General features: G+C 45.6%; 1 protein-coding gene across 2 annotated transcripts in view; it reads right to left on the bottom strand.

The window, feature by feature from the left end:
• The window catches only part of LOC146821146 (N-acylneuraminate-9-phosphatase-like), a 47,801-nt gene extending 29,510 nt beyond the window's left edge, over positions 1-18,291 (bottom strand). The window contains exon 1 of one of the 2 annotated variants that reach the window (XM_085612106.1): positions 18,236-18,291. The gene's annotated coding sequence lies outside the window, so the exon portion shown is untranslated. Of the gene's footprint in view, positions 1-17,903; positions 18,187-18,235 lie in introns of those variants that run through there. The other variant, XM_085612105.1, reaches the window with a different exon arrangement.
• Between the last annotated feature and the right edge of the window lie 1,902 nt (positions 18,292-20,193).

The following is a 20,193-nucleotide window of genomic DNA, read 5'->3' as shown; positions in this document are numbered from 1 at the left end:
GGTTTTGATTGTGTACTTTACCATAGTGAGACTTATATTTTACACTAGGATATTAACCATTATTTTTCTTTTCATATGGAAAACAAATTTCCTGAGTGGGGAAGAATGAACTTGAACTAATCGACAGGAATACATTCTAAAGTTCGCTGTTTGCATTGTATCATTGAAGATATTCAATAAAGGGGTGTGGCCTGACTGGCTAAGATCGTGAACCACCTGTGTTGAGCTCCTGACTACTCCCTTAAACAAACTGACAAGAATCCTGTTTCCTGAAATACCTAGATGTGTTTCCTAACCACGTCTGACTTTCTGGGACATGCTAACTGCCATGCTTTGCTTATTTCCAGCAAGTGGTCTGCCACCGGGCCATTCTTTGTATGTAGCCAATATCTCATGGAAACAATAAGATGGCAGCTGCTGCTGAGCCAAGCTGCGCTTCAGACTCTTGACTCTGAGGCAAAGATGTGGCCCTGAGCAGTAGCAAGTGTCCAGCCTTGATCTGCACTATGGAGATGCCCACGGGAAACTAGGGAAAGAATAGTGGCCGGGAAAACTGAGAACTTGGCAGCTATGAGTGGGGGATGTGTGGAGGCCTCGGAGGAGCTGGACACACCCTTTGAGTGGTGCCTGTAGGCCAATGAATTGAGCTAAAGGAGGAATCAGTGGTTTCCTCTCTGCTGACTGCTGGGGTGAGGGCTTTAATTTAAACAGTGCATTGGTGCACTGGGCAGGAGATGGGGCCCAGCCCCGTACACAGAACTAGGAGCCTGTTGGCTTTGAGATACCTGATTTTCCCTAGATGTCTGAGGCCTATTTTGGAGACAGACTGGGAGTACAGGTGATTGGTGAACACCCCCGGAGATGTTGGATTTGCCACTCCACAGGCCCAAAGATGCAGGGGTCCCCAGGATGATCCACTGCTAATCTTTATAAATACTAGGCACTGCGCTATATCGGGCTGGCCCGGACCTGCTCACCCCAACATGGGACATGGCTGACCCGGAGATGGTGGTGCCTCTAGCCAGGGCACGAGACTTGTTTGATTGCTCAGACTGAGCGTTGGGAGCCTCTTGCATCGACTAAACTATAATGTGGGGGACTCTTGTGACCGACGTCCGGGGTCGCTGGGAGTTTCGAATGCCCTGGAGGCAGGAAAGTGACATACTGAACTGTGACCATGACTCTGCCCTACTCTGGAGACATCCTTCTCCCCATCGTGAATTCCTGAAGCCAGGCTGAACTTGTGCGTGGACTTCTCTTTCTCCCAACCGAGAGACTTGAAAATGCACCCCAACTGCACATGCTGCCCATTGCCGGCCGAGAGCAGAATGAGCCCATACTAATCCTTACATTTTCCTGTTCGCTCTAGAGAGGCAGCTGGGCTGTGGCTATGTGACTGGGTCTCAGGCAGACTGAGGGGTGGGAGCCCACCTCCCTTTCTTTGCTCCCCAAGGCTCCCGAACCCATCTATATCTGTTGTTGAACTGACTAGCTCAGAGCTTGACTATGCTGTGAAATATCTTCCAGTACCTAGGGACGTAGGTGTACTCACACTGCAAGATCAAACACAAGATGTAGACGCAAGCCCTGGAACCGGGACCATGAGACGAAACAAGTCCAGCTCCTAAAAGTTCAAACAAATGTTGATAAATTCATCGCCTGAAGTCAAACACCCAGAACAGAGGTCGCCACCCCCCAGACTTGGCAGAGGATGCGGAGAACAGAGCAAGGACACGTAATTTCTCCATTGCAGGCTTCCCGGAAGGGGGCGGAGGAGTTGATCCCTCAGAAGTTCCCAGTGACATACATACTTAACAGTTGAAAGGCCCCACAAATCCACCCCACCCAAATAGAGGTGCCCCTCCGCACGCTTTGATAGAAAAGCTACAGAACAATAGAGAAGCGATCATTAAGGGCACATGTGCGATAAGCAGCTCACATTTCAGGCAGGTCGAATTATGGGGTTTTTCGGATTACATGAGTTAAGTCCAAAAATGGAAATCATATAATAGTGTTTAACAACAGTTGAGGGCCTCGAAACTTCTATTTGGCAAGGCTTAAAGTGATCATTAACTCTAGATCCATCTTTTTCAAGACCCTTCCCAGGCTGCCTGGTATTGGGCGACTGAGAACAAAGCTTTAAGCTGCAACCCGGTTCCACCATGGGGCAAAGCCTAATAACAAGCTAAACTAAGGACTTGGGGGCATCCTAGCAAACCTCAGAGATGAAGAAAATCATGCAAATGACGTGGTCCGCCTAGGGGAACACCAGTCTCCACAGAAACAGGAGGGGAACACCCTGGGTCTGACTGAAACTCAGAGCCTAGTTTTATGTGGAGATCAGCATTGTCCCCAGTCTCTGGGTTGAAAGTGCGGAACTATCTGAAAACTGGTTATTTGGCCCTCAGAATTCTACTTTGCCAGCTACAATGTATTCCATTATTGCAAGGTCCACAGTAGGGACGGGTGTTATGTATGACTCTCACCTACTTTCTTATTCACTGTTAAGGGTGAGGTGACAGATGCCTCTGGGGTGGAAGTGTGGAGAAAGGGTGGGAACTAGTTGCTACAGTTTCAATACCGATTGTTTCTATAACTTACATTTACACACAGGGCTTGCTCTGGTCCATGAGAATGCTCATCTTATCAGGGATGGCATACATCTCTCATAAGCAAAATACACTACCACCAGCCATACACCACCACCAGCCAAACACGGTTGGGCCTGATACATACAGTCTTGCAAATTGACTGATCCATATTACCCTCCATCATGCATACCTTCACCATCATCATCTCATAGAATATCAATAGCCTAAATGACCATCTAAAAAAGGGTTGGTACTCAGATTTGTGAAACTTCACACACCACCCACCTTGGCACCAAGTGCTCTTTAGTGCCCGGTTTAGCTATGAAAGTGAGCTACAGGCCCTCTCCGTACACTCTAAATAAGACACTACAGAATCTAGAAGGGCTAGCTATCCTCTTGCACAAAAACGTTCCTCTTTCTGTCGCTCAGATCCACTTGGGAGATTTGTGGCAGTTGAGGGTTCCCATGAGGGTCGCCATTTCAGCCTACTGTGTATCTATGTCCCACCATTGCTTACGAAGTTCTTTTCTGAGGAGCTCTAGGGGCTCATTATTGGCTTTGCCTAGGGTTCCACTACTGTAGGAAGAGACATGATAGTGCCCCACATGGATTTTACAAGAACTAGAGGATTGAATCAGAGCAGAGGAGGAAGACTAGCAGTGTAGGTGGTAGGGTTGGGGTTCTGTGTGGCCTGGTGTGCGAGGACTTAATCCTACTAGTTTGCATCTACCCAAGACTAAAGTAGGCATGATGCAAGCTATTGAAAAAACTTTAAGGATAGATGAATTCGTACTTGCAGGCAAGCTATCATCACTTATCTAAATCCTGAATTGCCAATTTGTAAAATTTCTTTGCAAGTTCCAATCACTCATTGATACTGGATGCTGTGGTTGTTAGGACCAAATTTTATATATTTCTAAAGTCTTATTAAAACAGTACTGTTTTTAGGAATCATTTCAAAAAAGTTTTATGGTGTACAAACTGTGCATTAATTGCAATGGACTTAACTAATCGGATGCAATAAACTTGAAAACTTGGTGCGTGGCAGACAAATAGTGTGCACAATTGATATCACAGGAACGGAAGGCTTACCTGAACTAGAACAAGGACACAGTGAAGTTACCTGGCATACTATGGTTGGCAGGGAAATCTACCCTGCGTGGGGTCTCAAGGCCCTTTTTGAAGGGCAGGGCGAGCGAGAAGTAGCAGCAGATATGCTGGAAACTGACATTCTGGCACTGGAGCAGGTGAATCATGGACAACACAGTGAACAAGTGTGGTGCCGAATTTAAGTTGAGACGGCTTCACTCACACAGAATTGTCTTGCAAAAGTATACAAATGCTGGGTAGCTACCGCTAGAAGAGTGTATGACTGGGGGGGATAAATCTAACAATTTACTATACTGGCTGGCGATTAGGGATGTGGCATCTAGAATGATCCCTAATATCATCAACAACATGAAGTCAAGTGGCTTAGGCAATGGATATCGCTTCCCCCTTTGTGGACTACTATCACTCCATCTATGCTGTAAGGGATCTGCCCACTTGGGAGGACACCTCTCTGCTCATCACAGATATTCCCCTGTAGAGATTAAAATCCATTGAACAGCTGAAACTTGACCAACCACACATGCCAGCAGTGATAGAAGCGTACCTGAAGGACATGAACCCTGGTAAGACACCAAGGACAGACGGTTATCCTACGGAGTATTTCTGTATATTTCAATCCCTCATCTTGCTACCCCTACTAGATATGTATGTCGAGTTGGCTGAGAAGAGCTGCTTCCTATCCAGTCAGGATCTTGCGACCAATATTGTTCTTCTTAAACCAAGCACCTGCTGGATCAATGTGACTTCCAGTGCCCAATCTCGGTCATAAAGAGATCAAATTCTACGCTAAGACCCTAGCAAAAAAGTCTCCTTTGAGCGCTAACACAAATGGTCCATCCAGACCAATATAGCTTTATAACCAAGTGCAGCCCTCAACATTGCACAGGCAGAATGCACATGACCCTGGCACACTTGCAACACCTAAACACTCCTGTTCCCTTATGCTCATATTTTGAGAAAGCCTTTGACTCTCTGGACTGGAGTGTCTATAGAGGGCTGTTACTAAACATAGGCTTTGCCAAATATATGTCTTGTGTCTGGGTCGAGTACGCCCACCCACAGACACAGGTCCCGCTGAATGGTGTTTTCTCCCCCTACACCTAATTTGTAGCTGCACCAGACAGGAAAATCCCTGTCACCCTCCTTTTTAGGTCTCGCCTGACCCAGCGCATGCGCTGTCTGGCGAGACTTATTGAGAGGGCTCCAGAAACTGCTACCAGGCCAGCCTAGAGCTACAGTGCGTGTGCGCGGGCGCGCGCTGCGCTTGATCGCGATTACTTTCACTTTTGAGGCCGCGCGACTGCTTTGATGTTTGATCGCGATCACTTTCGCGGCCGCTTGGCATAGCCAATAGGTCTCGCTTTTGGGACCTTGAAAGTATTTAGTTATGCAACTGTTGCATGGCTAAACACTTCTAAGGTCCCAAAGGCGAGACCTATTGGCTATGCCAATGCTTGTTTTCTTAGCTGTATGGCCACTGTTTTGTAGATTACATGTGAGGCTCAGGTCTGGGGGTTTGACAGGAGAATTGAGATAGACAGAATTTTCCTCAATGCAGATGATATCCTTCTGTTCCTATCCTGAACGACCATCAAAGGACCCCTTTTCATTAAAATACTGGACATATACAGGTGGCATCTGGCCTCCAACTTAACTTGTCCAAATTTATTTTGGTGCTATTGAAGGGAGATACCGGGGATGTGTATTGGTAATCACAGGTGCTGATCAGCAGACTCCACTTCCATAATCTGGGAATTCATAATTCCTTAAGAAGCAGCCTTACCTGGAGCCTCAACCTCAGCCCCTTAATGCTTGAAATGAGAAAACGCCTTCACAGATGAGCCAAACTTCTGCTTAACACCCTAGGCTGAATAGCTCCTTTAAAGAGAATGTTCTTGCCAAGGTTCCTGTTTGTGCAACAATATTTCCCACTAACTAGTCCTCAGAGCTGGTTCTAAGAACTGTTTACTCAATAAAATTAGGTTGTAAAAAAATACATTTAATATAAATCACAAAGAAGACACTGTCTCTCTCTGTTTTTATAAAACTTTCTGAAATGACAAATCTAAAAACAAAAACGATTTGCATAAGTGTACAAGGCACACCTTTTGTTTCTGGAAAAAAATGAAACTCTAGGTTTTCAGTGCACATTAGAGATCCTGATTTGAAATTTCGGAATGGGCCATGAAAATGATACAGTATATCATTCCACAAAGATCTAAATGACGCCAAGTGCAAACCATATCTGCATGATTCAAGGAAGTGATGGATGAGCACCAGCAACAGTTAAATCAGAAAATGTACTAAACTAAAGGGACAAACATATTCTCATACAGGTGCTAAGGCCCAAGTCAGTACTGTTCAATCATGATGCTCCTGTTCCCAACTACACAGAGGTCAAACAAAAGATGAGGAAATACTATGACGCAGTCAGCGACAAGTGCACAAGCAAGAACGAAGATGAATGGCGACGGTCCAAACCTGCCTAAAATAATAATTAAAGAGAATCCCGTTAGTGCCAATGATTTAAGCAAGAACTCAAGTAAAAGAAGGCTTAAGACAATACTCAAAACTTTGTACACAAACCAGACACATGAGCCATGACGGCAGACTTGTGACTATAGAACAATGAAGTTAATGTGTACAAGATGACAGTACCAGAGGATGGTACCATGTGGATTAACTCAGTTACTAGACACAGGGAACAAAAGGAGGGAATAAAGAGAAGGAACAAGGAAGTTACTTATCTTCTGTGACGTCTTATCTAGTAGAGACTATCCAACTGCAGATTCCTTACCTAAGAATATTTCCCAGGCGTCAGACTGAATCTGGAAATTCTTGAGTCTGTAGGTGCCGTTGATCAGCTCTGCATCAAAAACGTCATGTACGGTGCCTATATAGTCACCATCCCAGCCCACCAACATCAGTTTCTTTTCGTGACATTATGGCACCAGAAGCACAAAGAAATATCAGAAGGCTGATGGATCCATATGCAGACACTAAGGACCTCAGGGGCCTACTAGTCATAAAACAATGGTTTGCAGAAGCGAAGAGGTTGGGAGGGTCAGTAAGGAATATGCAGCTAGAGGGAGTCTCTACTAGATAAGGCATTATCGAAGGTAAGTAACTTGTTAATTTGATAGAAATTTCTAGCTGCAGATTCCTTACCTCATAAGATATACTAAAGGAATACCTCCCCGGAGGTGGGCCTTTTAACTGCCTCACACCAGTCTTGGAGGACGGAACGGGCAAGATGCATCACAACGGATCTGACTGTCAATTCAGTAGTGTTTGTAAACGTATGCAAAGAAGCCAACATAGCTGCCTGACAGTTGTCCAGGACAGGGACTCTGCGAACTAACACAATGGTCGCAGCCTTGGCTCTGGTGGAATGAGCTTGCAAGCCCTAAGGGAGTAGCTTCTTGGCCAGTGCATAGCAGATCATAATGCAGAGCACAATCCATCTGAAGATGGTTTGTTTCTGAAATGCTTTTACTTTTTTCATTCCTGCTTACCCAACAAACAGTTGATCATCCACCCGGTTTTCTCTGGTGCAAATGATGTAGAACAACATCGCTCTTTTTGGGTACAGGCAATGAAGTTTCTCTTTCTTCTTAGAAGGGTGAGGCGAAGTGAAGAAGGTCGGAAGCTTGATGCCACCTTAGGCAAAAAGAGGCATGAATACAGAAAACCAGTTTGCCTGGGAAGAAGCTGGTGTAAGTAGGTTGTACAAAGAGGGCTTGTAGCTCACAAAACCTACTGACCAAAGTAATGGCCACCAAGAAGACTTTTTTGGTCATTAAGAGATGCAGAGGGCAGCTATTCATGGGTTAGAAGGACAAACAAATCTAAAAGGTTAAAACCAAATTAAGGTCCACGTGGAGCATAATGACGTGTTTTAAGGGAAACGTGTTGTAGTCCTTCCAGGAAATGAGTCACGATAGGTAACTTAAACAGGCAGGGCTGATCCAGCAACCATAAGAAAGCCAAAATGGCTGAAAGATATCCTTTAACTGTGTCCATCGCAAAGCCTTGCAGGGCTAAAGATAGAGATGATCAACATGATTTTCAGCGCACAAAGCCACAAACTTCCGATGGGAGATCAATACTCAACTGCTGCCACTCAACCTGCCCGCATGAAGGTGGAGCGTGCCCAGGATTGGGTGTAGAATCCTGCTCTGTTGCTGTGACAGGAGATTCTCCCGAAAGAGCAGCCTGACCAGAGGACCAATGCTCATGCTCAGGAGTTTGACATACCTCTGTGTGCCCAATTCACAGCCACAAGGATGACTTGGGCCCAGTCCGCCCTGACCTTCTTAAGAACTCGAGGGAGGAGTGGTATTGGCCAGAAGGTGCACAGGAGTCCTGATACCCACTCGAGCCAAAATGCATTTTTCGAGTAAGAGCCGCCTCTGTGCAGAAGTGCTGACATTGCGCATTCTTGGTGATGGCGAACAGATTTAACCAAGGTTCTCCGCATTCACTGAAGAGACTTTGCACCACTTACAGCCGGAGACACCATATATGATCTGCTGTACATTGATGGTGTAGTTTGTCCATCCTGGTGTACAGAGAGCCTGCCAGGTGTTTTAAGACTAGAAAAATGTCCTGATGTTCCCGCCATGTCTTAGACACTTGAGGCCTCTTGACACAGGGTCCACAACTCCAGCCCACCCTGCTTGTTGCAGTTCGACATTGCAGTGGTGTTGTCCATAAACACCTAAGCCAGCGTCCTCTTGATGGAAGGTACGAAGGCTTTCTATGCCAGCTGGATTACTCTCCGCTCCAACATGTTGATGTGAAGCTGAGACTCAGTCAGAGACGAGAGTACTCTGATCTCTACCTCTCTCAAATAGCCACCCCAACCCAGAAGGGAGGCTTCTGTCACTGCTGTGAGGTCTGGGTGGGGAAAGGAGATGTGTCTGCTGCTGACCCAATTGCGGTTAGTCAGCAATTACTGAAGGTCTTTTGCAGTTCCCTTCGACATCGGGAAGAGGTTAGAGGGATTCCCCTCATACTGCGACTCACTGGGATTTCAGGTGCCACTACAAAGCCTACATATGGCAGAGGGCATTCTTTACCAGCAGGATGCCAGAGGCCATGAGACTCAGCAGGGAACTGACTGAGTTAGTCTCACCAAAATCTAGAACAGAAGCTGAAACATTGGAATCATAGCCTGAATATCCTGGGCTTGCCACTCTAAAGGGGAGGCGCTGAACTGCACAGTGTCCAGAATGACTACAATGAAAGGAAGCATCCAGGAGGGAGTCAGGTGTAACTTTGGCATCTTTATGCTAAACCCCAGCGAACGCAGGAGGTCCACTGTAGTTTGGAGGTGGGCAATAACTGTCTGGGACGAGGCCACTTCCAAAAGCCACTCATCAAGATAGGGGAAGACTGGAAACCTCCACAGATGGGCTGCAACTGCCTCCATCACCTTTGTAAACAGCAAGTCCAAAAGAGAGTACAGCAAACTGAAAGTACTCTTTGCCCACCATAAGACGCACGTAACATCTGTGGGCCGACAGAAGAAGTATATAGTAATATGCATCCTGTAAGTCCAGCACTCCCATCCAGTCTCCTGGGTCCATGGCAGATTAACCTGAGCCAATGTGAGCATTTTGAATTTCTCCTGTATCAGGAAGTAATTGAGAGGGTATAGGTCTAATATAGGGCAGAAGACTAGTCTTCTTCGGCAACAGAAAGCAGTTGGAATAGCAACCATGAACTACTTCTGATGTCGGCACCTGCTCAACAATTCCTTTAGCCAGAAGAGCCTGTACTTCTTGACCTAGCAGGGAGTGGTGGTCCTCCATCACCTGACCTGAAGATGGTGGCACGGACGCGGGGTTTCCGTGAACAGAACAATTTGTACCGCCCTCTTGTCAGATGTTACGGACCACCATCGGGGCAGGCAGTGCAGGATCCTGCCACCGACTGGTTGCCCATGATGGAGAGAGAGCATATTAAAAGGGTTTAGCGGTCGTGGATGGGGGGTGTTTGGAGGTGAACTAGGAAGATCTCTGGCCTTGTGTCCCACAAGGCTTGGGTGAGCCGTGTCCATGGCCATCAAAGGACTGGGGAGCCTGCTGGCGATGGTGGCTGTGCAGAATTGGACCTTGCTTGTAGTCCCTACTGCAAACACGGTTGGGGCGAAAGGCAGAATGGGGCTGGTGTGGGGCCGTGGAGAGTCCCAACAACCCTGCAGTGGCCATGCTGCCCTTAAAATGCTCAAGTGCCGGATCTGCCTTATCTCCATAAAGATGAGTGCCATCGAAGGGCATGTCCATAAGGCAGTGGCCTTCAAACATTTTAATGCAACATTCTCCGTTGTAATTTTAAAAAATCTAGCCCCACCCATAATTTTTCTCAATTATGCTATTAAATTGTCAATGTTTAAATATGTCTAGACGTATTTAACATTCCAGTTAGGTTTAGTTACCGCTTTTAAAAATACAATTAAAAAATGATTGCCAAACATACTATTCTGGTCAGCCAGGCCTTACTAATGTGTTAACGTGTAAAAGAAACCACAGTGTGAATATCAGAAATCAAGGGGAAGTTGAGTAATATTCGGAGTCACTTAACTTTTGACACATGCTCCCATTAGGGATATAAATGACAGAAGATGTTATGGATGGCCAATTACAGAGTGGCTTAGTGCTTTTCATTGTTTGTGCTTAAAACCAAGTACTATTATCAGCATAATGCTTCTTTTGGCCAGAGCCGGGAACCCTCCTTGGGATCACTTAAGTCCCCCTGGGGCCCTCGCCCCAGTTTGAAGACCTCTTCGATAAGGGATGCCTGGACATCCCTCAAAAAACCAGTTGACCTTGTCTAGGCATGGTGATGAAGTGCCACCAATGAAGCAATCACTGTACCTAGTGAGTCAGTTGTGTCCAGTCCGCAGCTTATTTTAAGCAGGAACCAGCCATTACAAAGCGACTGTTACCACGCATTACTTTTACAACACAGTCATTAAAACGCAACTACCATTACCACACATAACCTTTACCACGCAGGATGGTTGGTAAAGCCATGTGTGTGGTAAAAGTAAATGTAAGTATTTAAGGTAAGCAATACGTGTTTTTATATATATGTATATTGAGAAAGCTTTTTTTGAGGGTTTAGGGTGGTTATAGGTTTTTGGGTGGCACGGTAATTTTTAGGGTTTAGGGTGAGTATGGGTTTTTGGATAGCACAGGAATTTTTAGGGTTTAGGGTGGATATGGATTTTTGGGTGACAAGGGCATTTTTACAGTTTAGGGTGGGTATGGGTTTTTGGGTGGCAAGGGAAATATATAAATATATATGTTTTTCATATGTATATATACACACACGCACATTCATATATAATTATTTATAGTTTGTACCAGCCTGTAAAAATGTTACCAAGCACGTGCATTTACCATGCATACCTGTACCACGAAAATGTCATTATACAGATTATAAACCCTTTTATTTATACATAAAAAGGGTTTATACTTCACTGTAAAATACTTGCATTTAAAATTAAAACCTTAACCACGCATATGCCTTTACCATTCAAGGCCTTACAATGAAATTTGTTGTAAAGGCATGCATGATAAAGGCATATGCGTGGTAAAATCCTGTGTGGGAACGTGTGGTAATGGTAGCTGCATTGTAACGGCCGCGTTGCAAAGAAAGGCATGGGTTGTTCCATTATACATCAATTTTAAACAGTGCTCTGTCTCTGCCTTCAGCAATACCCGAGACAGGATGTCTTCAAGTCCATGGGCACCACTTGAGCACCCAAGCCCCAAACTGAATGGCAAAAGAGCCATTCTGCATTCATTGACTGCAGTGCAGGTCTGGTGGAAGAGAAAATCCTGCTGCCAAAGGTGTCCAGCCTCTTGGATTCCCTATTCAGTACTGTGATAGTGAACACGCCAGGGTTAACTTTGGACGTGGAGGCCTGAACGTCCAGGCTTCCAGAGTGGGATGTTGGGTGATGAAAGCTGCATTCGCAGCAGTGGGGAGGTGGCAGCGGGCAATGGTCCATGAACAGGAACGCCTGGGTAGGGCTTGTCCCAGTCCCAAAATAGGACATCAACGAGGACTTCATTGATGGAGAGACGAGGTCCCATGGAGGCTACCCCAGGCTTAAGCACCACTGTCAAGATGTAAAAGTCTTGACCGTCATCGAGGGCAGCGAAAGGTTGAGAACCTCAGCCGCCCTGCTTATCACAGTGGCAAATGGAGCCCATTCCTCCATAGCCATACTAGGAGGAGAAACTATGCCACTGTAAGGAGAGGTGTCCAGAACACTAGCGTCCACCAGTTCCTCATTCCAGTTATTCTCGGCCAACGGTTTTTCCAGAGGAGTCGGGAGAACCATAAGCATCCTCAGATCCACTCCAATCGTATTCCCCACAGGGCCTGTCCAGTAAAGGGAGGCACTGTCTCTGACCTGGAGGTTCTTGGTGTGTATCAGAGTGGAGAATAACAATGGGGCTGGCGCCACCGGGAAGAGTGCCACTAGAACAGACTCCAGGAAAGGTTGCAAAGTCATGACTAGAGTGGATATGGATCCAGGAACAGATACAAAGGGCCCAACTGGCACGGAGAGTGAGCATGCTTGTGGAAATCCGGTTGGGGTACCTGCCGAGCCCAAGGGTTCTGTTAGCACTCTAAGGGGGTCAGCCAACCCAAGTATGGAGGGGCACGGCCTCATAAAATTCTTTTTGCTGGGTGGGGGTCACTCCAGCTCCGGGAAATTCCTGGAGGCACGGAGCTGACACAGACTCAGGCTCCGCAGTAGATGTGTGAAGCCTGGTCTAGATTTATGGCATCATTCCCATGCTTCGCCAAATGATTTGGACCAGCGCACCAAAATCGAAGAGCGCTTTGACTTCTTGGACCAGTGTGGAGCGGAGTTGTCCGGTGTCTGGAAACCAGGAGCTTCAGGGCATGCTCCTGGACTGCCTTGGGGTTCCTCACTCAACAGTCTGGGCAGGCCTTGGAGTTGTGGCCCGGCTTCAGGAACCACAAGCAAAACAGGAAGGGGTCTGTTAAAGACATCTGCCTGTGACAGGGTCTACAGGGTTTAAACTTAAAAGGTCTTTTAGAGGATCTCTCTAATGCACAGTGGGATCATAGCTCAAAAAGAATTTTGACAAAAAGGTAGTCCTAAAAGAACAGAGGCCAGTTCACTGATGTGGCACTTATATTGGCCCCACGCCCATCACTTCCGATGCAGAGCTGAATGATGCCACCTACCGGCAGGAGGTGGTACTGCTTAAGATTTCCCAGGTATAGATTGGCACCTGGGGAATATTGTAAGGTAAGCAACCTGCGGCTAGTAGTCTCTATCAGATATGTAATAATCTGAATTTGATATGGCACTGCCCAAGTTTATAAATATTTTTTTTTTTTAAACATGATTAGCACAGTGGTTCAAATCTCTATGGTACAGATTTGACTTGCTAAGGGACAGATCAGTAGTCAAGATATAACCAACAGGCTTGGTAAGCTGTGTTACTGCTCATCACCAGTGTCCCCAACAACATGTGGGCCAATGTAGCACGGGATTCTAACTATCCCTTAAGTGTCTGGTAGAAGATATGAACTCTCCTCAGGCCTGTTGTGGGATGGATTGTGCACGAGATAGAATCAGCACTCCGAGGCAACTTTGTTTAGTTTGGAGTCATTTTTTAGCAAAGGTGACGGCAGAGGGTAGGACTGAACTATCTACTTACAGAGGCAACCTTGGTTATTATTTTGAGTGGGGATGTGTTGGTTTGACTGTTCAGCAGATTAAAAGGGAGTTATTTCCAAACTTACAAAACAATCTCGGGTAAGCTAGTTCCTGAGAGTAGTCCGTTCTGATCAGTTGAAACACAGGGAGTTCAGATTCACCCCATTGGAAAAGCCTTTAACAATATATATCCACACACCAGAAGTTTTCTGGTACATGGAGCTGGTTCAAGACATCTGTCAGGTGAGTTCTCCAGGTTCTGGTGACCTCTAGGGCAACCACACAACCCATGGAATTGCAGAAACCAGACTACTGCAAGCTCAATGAAGTACCTCATGTTTAGGTCTTTGACTTGCATGGGGTATCAAGGTCAACCAGTAAAGGCTAATTCCTGAATATTGGTTTAGGCATAAAATGATTAGGCTAAGCTAACAATGTAGTACTTTCAATAATTTGAATGCTTATTTAGTATTAGGTCATTCATAAAGAGACCTTACATATATGCAGGTCGCTGTCCTTGGGATTTGGTCAGCAGCAACACAATCGTGGTATGGCACATGAATGCAGGAGAAGAGGGAAGGGGAGAGGCACGTCTTTAGATGTCAACTCCTAGGTTGATCCTCCAGGATTTTGTGATTTCAAGATATGAAAGAAAAAAAAACACAACATCCCTCCAATGGCAGTCATTCTGCTGACTACCCTCCCTCTGTGATACCTGTTTCCTTGCCCTCCCACTCTTTACTCCACCATTACTTGTTTTCCACACCCCAACCTCCAGCAGTCATTCTCTTTCCTACCTTCCCTGTGGCACCTATTTTTCCGCCTCCATCCTCTACTGCACCTGTTTTCCTGGGCCTTTTCTCCATCAAGCTGCCCGTTTCCAATGATCACCCAAGACCTTTGACGCAGCCGCTGCCCATGTAATTTTGTAGGAATACACCAACAAAATGCAGGAGGTGTAATTTTTTCTGTTCAGTTGCAGATCCAAGCTGGATTTGTAACGAAATAGAAAACAAATGTATAAAAGCGTTTTTTTAGGTCTTCCCTAGGCAGCGCTTACGCCAGCTCTTCGAGACATGCTGTGCTCAAAATATAGGCTTCAAGCCCCTCCCATCTTTTCTGTTGGCTCCTCTTACCACACAATACCGGCTGAATGCCGGCTTTTCATTGGTGAAATAGCTTACTAGGCCCTCCTTTTCAAATGTTGTACCTCCCATATGGACTGCCCCTGTTGCATGGATTCTTATGCTGCATGTTATTTATTACACTTTTAAGCAATAGGTTTTTAGCTGCCCTCGAACAGCACTCACGCTCAGCTGATGGCTGCCTTACCTTTCTCTTTCCAATGCCTGGGCCCCGGAGCTTGAAATGTTGTTTCTTCAGACCCCTTCAACATCCCAACATGGCATGGCCACACACCTTTATTTATTACCTGCACCGCAATCATTTTGGGCTTGTGTGCTTCAAAAACTTTAGTTGGCTTTCCTCCAACGCAGAACCCTTCCACCTCCCGACACAGCATGGCCACATGCCTTTATTTATTTATTAACAGCTTCGCTTTGACTTTGGGCCCATGTGCTTGCAATGTTGTTTGTTCAGACCCCTCCCACATCCTGACTCAGCACGACCACTCAACTTTATCTACGGCGTTGCAATCACTGTGGGCTCATGTGCTTCGAATTTTTTGTTGGCTTTCCTCCAAAGCAGACCCCTCCTACCTCCTGACACAGCATGTCCGCACGCCTTTATTTATTTACTTAACAGCGCCACTTTCACTTTGGGCTCGTCTGCTTGGATGTTGTTTGTGGGATTATCTCCAAAGCAGACCCCTCCCACCTCCTGACACAGAATGGCCAAGCACCTTTATTTATTTATCAAATGCAGCGCTTTCACTTTCAATTTAAGGGACAGAGCTGAGCGCTGCGTTTCAACACACTCAGGTCTATTTCTCCACAGTGCCATGCAAATCCTCCTCTTTTCTTAGTTGCTTAACCTGTAGCTCTCACTGCAGAGGGGCTGTGGCTGCTGCCCTACATCTGCTCCTTTATTGTTGTTGAAACATTAACTTTCCTGCCAGCATCCTGTGCAAAGAACAGAACATGACCGGGAGGACGATGGTCCCCTTGTCTTCAGTTAGCTAACTGGCTCTTACAGACAGCCTTCCCTAATGGCAGTAGGTGTGTCTTGTTTGCTTCCTTGGTAAAAAGCTCTCAAATTAAATGACTAGTTTTGTTTTTTAAAACTTCTGAAACATCTGTTATTAATTCTTCAGGAGGCGCTTCACTCTGTCTGTTTTATTTAGCCTATCCCTCTGTATGGCAAGCCAGGCATGCTGAATGCATTACTGTCCAAAATTGCTGACACCCTGTGCCGCTTTCCAACACGTTTGACTTTGCCAACAAGTTTTTGTTGTTAAGGTCTTTTTGCATTTAGAGGCTGCCACCTTTCTCAGTGCTCCTTTGGTCCACTTATACCTTCTGATAGCAATAGTTTCTCCCTTTAAGTGTTACTTGTATTGTTTCTAGGCGATTAGCCGGGGTTTTTGCTTTCTCATCCGAGAGCTTGCACTCATGTATTTGCGTTTTCAGGTTCAAGCTGGATGTTTATCTTCACAACTAGAGACTGACTGCCAATGAACATAAAAGGTAACCTGAGACTAAGCACGTTGTCATGAAACATCAACGGCCAGTATGAATTAACAAGATGGGGTAATAGAGCTCTCAATTCATCATGTCATTTGTTAGCTCTTCAGCCAGTACCCATATCAATGTGTTTCTGTGCTCATGTTACTCCATGCATCAGTAAACAGTACGTCTACAAATAGCAAACAACATACATCCACTCTACTACAAGCAAAAAACATAAGTCAAAAACTATATCATTTACAACGCAAATAGCTCGAACTTTCATAAATGCAAGACAGATTGCATTGCAAATGCTTGTTTTTAAGTAGTTGGGGGAAGCAACACAGGAGAGCGGAAGCAACATGGGAGGGCTGGAGCAACACAGGGGCACAAGTGAGTGAAGGAGAAGAAATGGGCAAGAGACCAATGTAGAGCAGGCGGGAGAGAAGCATACCGGCAAGAAGCCAACGGGGAGTACAGGGATGAGGAGGAAATGCAAAGGGCAAGAGAGGAGGACACGGGGAAGCAACACGGGGGCAAAGTTGGGATAGAGGAGCAACAAGCAAGACAGCAACATGGCGTGGGGGGGGGGGAGAAGCACAGAGGTGAGAAAGCAACAGAGGGAAGTATAGGAGGGCAACCAGAATGGGGTAGGAGGAGGCACACGAACAACAGAGCAACACAGAGTGCAAGAGGAAAGAACACAAGGGAGACAGCTGGGGGAAAACACTCTTGTGGCATGGTTAACAAAAAAGAAAAAAGTAAAGGTTGAAAAGCAAGCAGTGGAAGAATAGAAGCCAGAAAATCAGGCTACAGTCACGAGCATTATTGCTTATGGCCCAGGGTAAAGTTGCCATACAAACTGCTTCATAGTGTGGTGCTTACTGATCCCAGTTTTTGTTATGATCAATAGCCCCGTTTATGAATTTGTGAGGCACAGTATTCTATTTCACAGGTATTTGGCCTGCCTTTTATAAAGGGTCATTAACTCTCGCCACGTCCCCCTTAGAGACCACTCACCATTGCCATCCCACTCAAAGCAGTGAATATAACAAATATATTTAAAACGTTGACACTTAACAGCTGCGATATGGTGGGCTGCTAAATTCCTATTTTACGACACTTTGTCCTGCTTTAAAAACAGGAAAAATGTATATGCGTACCACTAGGCTGCCTTTAACCAAGAAGCCACGAAGGGACACACATCTTACACTACATTGGACAGACTGAGATTTCGGTTTCGGTTTTAGAGGAGAGGATGTGGTCCGTAAGCTAGACTGCCGACTTTGGTGCTGTAAACCAGGATTCGAGCCTCGGGGTCGCGTCCACATCCTGTGATTCTGGGCAAATCGCTTAATCTCCCCGTGCCTGAATGTGTAATGTAAATACGGTGCTCATGTAAAGCGCTCCACTACCTTCGGGTCGAGTTCGCGATATATAAATATGCAACAAAAAAGCTGCCAAGCGACTTTCTTGACCAAAATTACAGAGTAAGGGGAGAAGCAATTGAAAGTCCATTTGATATGCACTATTTGTGAAGATAAAACGTAATCACCAAAATGCATATGTCAACGTATACGATATAAATACTAGCCGCTGTTTGATGATTTCAACTATACTAAAAATACCGAAAATCTCAATGAACAGCACTATAATCACCAGAAAACCTGCTACAACGGTGAGAACAATAATTGTTTCTCAAGAATATATTTTAAGCTTAATGCTTCGAAGCTGAGAACAATTGCCTTTTTGTATTATAAAAGTATAACCCTGCTACTATCGTGTTTTACAAATAACCGAATCTGCCGGGTCTCCCAGAAATAGATGCATAAACGAGATGTCTGTTTGCTAGTACCTCACCTGAATCTGACTTCTCTGGAACGTCCTGCCACACAGCCGGAAGCCGGTAACTTCCAACCTGGCACAAACAATGTAGCATCATAAACATGACCGCTGACTGTCAGCAGACGTTACGTTGTTTCCACTACTGTACTCCTCCTTTGGATTCGTTTATTTTGGTTGAGAAAATAACACAACAATGCTAAAAAAAAAACACCCACGGTAGTTTTTGGCTGAGAAGGCTGCAAAACACTCACAGCAGAGATAAATTGACTACCAACTAAACAAATGTTCGGAACTCTTTCCAGCACCCCGGGGGGACTCATAAACGCTGAGGACCTGGGGGTACTTACAAATGGTGGAAGGGGTACCAGTCGAAAATGAGACGGAAAGCTTCTCTTTAATGTTCAAGAAGACTTCCCTTTCCGTCTGTCTAAACCACGCCCACTCTCGTACACTTGTGTTAATATGGAGTTCGAGTGTGTAGAGTATAACTGCCTAAATCGGGTACTGTGCCGAATTTTGTCCCAGTACGGGGGATAAACAATTGTATGAAGAATCCAACCAGATCCGAGACGGCCCCAGTAAAACGTGTTGAGTCTGTCCCGGACTCGTTTAAGACTCGCGTATTCTTAGCGTGCTTTGGTTATTGAGCAGCAGCCTACGGGCACCGTAACATCTGCGGCGCAGAGGGGCCCCTTTGACTCGTGAGCATATGAATGTCTGTGAGATATTGGAATTTTCAGTTTACACCTCTGCCTACAACATGGCTCACTAGTTAATCGTCAATCAGTAAACCATATTTTCTATTCATCTAGGAGCTAGTTTGAATTTAACACCTTGATGCTAGACACAATGGCACTAAGCTTGTCATTTATTGGTTGCTTAAGTAATGATCTAAGAAACGAAGGCAGTTTTTTGACTTTTTACAAACACCAAAAATGCCAGATATATCACCCTTTATTGATCATTTATATTGCATTTACTTATATAAGTGTTTATTCCTAGGGACTCAGTTTAGCAAATGTAAAAAACAAAAAAACTGCTTGCAGTTTGCAAGCAGCTGCTTGGCCAATTCCTAATTTAGGAAGCAAAATAATGCTATCATGTTGCTTGCAGGTAACACTAGGGTCATACTATCAAAAGCAGTAATCCCCTGCGCTATCTACAAAAAAAATACAAATCTGTGATATGCATGTTATACGCTGTGATTTTGCAACAAGCACATAAACCTTGTGTGCTATTTTATGATAAATGAAACGTGTGGCAGGACTACACATATATATCTAAAGCCAGTGCATTAACTACTACAGTTATATTGCTGCTATTGTACCCGGGAACTTGCAGGGTGCACAGAGATCTGTGCCGCTGGTCAGAATCCCGCTCAGTGGGCCACTGGGGACGCAGGGGCTTCTGGGCTCAACCGTGGGGGTTGAGACCTTTTACTCCTGACATCTCGCCTACTATGGATTCTGAGCCACTGGGCCAAGTACCCGTTCTACACTGGACTCTCAGTAGTAAGTGTGATCCAGCAGTGTTTGGCTCCCTCGGGATTAAGGGGCGTTGCGGTTACAGTTTAGTGAACATGGGCTCAGAACTCAAAATACATGCAGCAACAGCAATAATAAATCTTTCTCCAGGCAAGTACTCACTTTAATAAAAAATTGTAAATATTTTATTTCTACCACAAACCACACAAAGAAAGAATACGACTGACAATACAATTAAACAGTCCTCCCCTGAGGTCGGGGGTCATTTGTCTCTTTGGCGCTCCCTGTCCCATTCAATCCTCACATTAGCGATCGTGATTATTCCCCATTCACTATTGGTAACATCCGGGATGTGTTCCATTAGTAGTTCGAGTCTCAAGAGTCCACTATGACTTTAACTTAAAGTCAATAGTGGTCCAGCACTGTTGTGCTTCAACTAGCAGCAAGTTCCCCCAGGGCCGATCAGCCTGAATTAGTCTTACCTGCAACCCTAATAGTTATGGAGTGCGCTCTGTATGTGGGCGCTCGTAGCAGCTACGGTCCAGTTCATGTAAGTCAGCTGCATGCGGACTAAGCGGCTGCACTCAGCAGGTGCAGGAGCTCTACATCACACTTCAGCTGCTTCTCCTGAGGGGTAAGTGTTAGTTCAAACCCGATGGTGGGTGGCTACTAAGATTCCTGCACACAGGCAATGACCCAATCGGTGCAGTAGCCATTTCCTCACACCTCGCTCCAAGACTCCACTCAACAGGGCTCCCCACTGGGCCTTGCTCCCTCCAACGCTCTCCTCTTCCTCACAGTCCACACTTGTCTTGCCAAGC

Source organism: Triturus cristatus, chromosome 6 (assembly GCF_964204655.1).
Source record: "Triturus cristatus chromosome 6, aTriCri1.1, whole genome shotgun sequence".
NCBI classification, from domain to species: domain Eukaryota; kingdom Metazoa; phylum Chordata; class Amphibia; order Caudata; family Salamandridae; genus Triturus; species Triturus cristatus.
Note: the sequence above shows the minus strand (reverse complement) of the source record. Positions and strands in the feature narration are given on the sequence as shown.